This window comes from Berghia stephanieae, chromosome 2 (genome assembly GCF_034508935.2).
Source record: "Berghia stephanieae isolate SIO BIC M18660-M18661 chromosome 2, UCSD_Bste_1.3, whole genome shotgun sequence".
Taxonomy (NCBI): Eukaryota; Metazoa; Mollusca; class Gastropoda; order Nudibranchia; family Aeolidiidae; genus Berghia; species Berghia stephanieae.
In genome coordinates, this window is record NC_088361.1 from 100,826,021 (window position 1) to 100,827,280 (window position 1,260).

The following is a 1,260-nucleotide window of genomic DNA, read 5'->3' on the forward strand; positions in this document are numbered from 1 at the left end:
ATAGTATTTTGATTTTAAACGTGTAAGCACAGTGCTTTCTTTTAGACATCTTTTAGTAAAATGCAAAGCTTAAATAAGATCGAAAGTTCTTGTGCGATAATTGATAATGAATGATGTGCAGCTACTCAGAGGTGAAGTGAAATGGAAATGAAAAGGCGTGTCAATGCTAAGCTGTCTACTACACATCTCTCTTTTGTTGAAAAGCCATTAGGTTCAAAGGCCTAATTACATAGAACCTCCCCCCCCCCCCCTCACACACCCATTTAAACAAAGTGGAAATGAAATGGCATGTCAATGGTAAGTTGTCTACCATCCCCCCCCCCCCCCCCCTCCTTATCGTCGCATTGAAAATCCAGTCAGTTCCAAAGCATCAACACACGAGCGAGAACATCTCGCTTGCGTGATTCTACACCCCAACTCCCCCTCTTTCCTCATTTTTTGCCTGCCAGTCAACCGCTGTCTTCCTTTCTCTGTGCGATTGTGGTGTGAATGCCCTGGGTGTTGGCCAAGCCCAAGTGCAGTGATTGAAGTGTTTGCCCCCCACCCCACCCATCACCCTCATCTTATACTTACGCTCTATTTAATATCGCCGGGCATTATTACGTGTGGCCACCTTCCCGAATTTTTGAAGACAAATAGAGAGAGAAAAAGGGAAGGTGCTCTCAGGTTGTTTCGGTTTAAAGAAAGTCCTGCTTAGAAGTATTTCGGTTCATCGTAAGAATTAATACAAAGATAATGAAGAAACTCGTACAATTTATTAAATTCTTTGCGGTTTAAGGTATTTTTCGGTTTAGCTTCTTTCGGTTTAAAGTAATTTTACTGTAGTATGTTACACTTAGAGTGATGACTGATTGATTAGGTAATTAGGCCCAAGGAGACGTGAGATGGTGAAGAGCTCTCTGTGAAGTCTGAGAGTAGGACTGTGTGCTACTTGAGTTTTGAAGTGCACTTAGCGACAGTCAGTGGCCGTTGGAATTGGTGGAAAGCAGAGGAAAGGAAGAAGGTAGAATTGACCGTTGCATTGTTCCCACCCGCCTTGTGTCCTGAAGTAAGTGGAAGAGGGGGGGTGGTATGATGGTTCAGGAGGGGGGTTCGTGTGCTTTTTAAAATTTCCCTCAGTATTGCTTCACTTCACTACTGAATGGGGATTTTTTGCTAGTCCTACTATCCCCGTTGTATCTGAGTTCCACTGTAATTGAATTCACTGGACATATATTATGATGAAGATTGAAAATAATAAAAAGTAGCATGAAGAAAATG

General features: G+C 42.5%; 1 protein-coding gene across 1 annotated transcript in view; it reads left to right on the top strand.

The window, feature by feature from the left end:
- LOC144966101 (protein AAR2 homolog) overlaps window positions 1-1,260 on the top strand; it is a 417,529-nt gene that overhangs the window by 67,902 nt on the left and 348,367 nt on the right. The gene's annotated exons all lie outside the window — the stretch shown is intronic.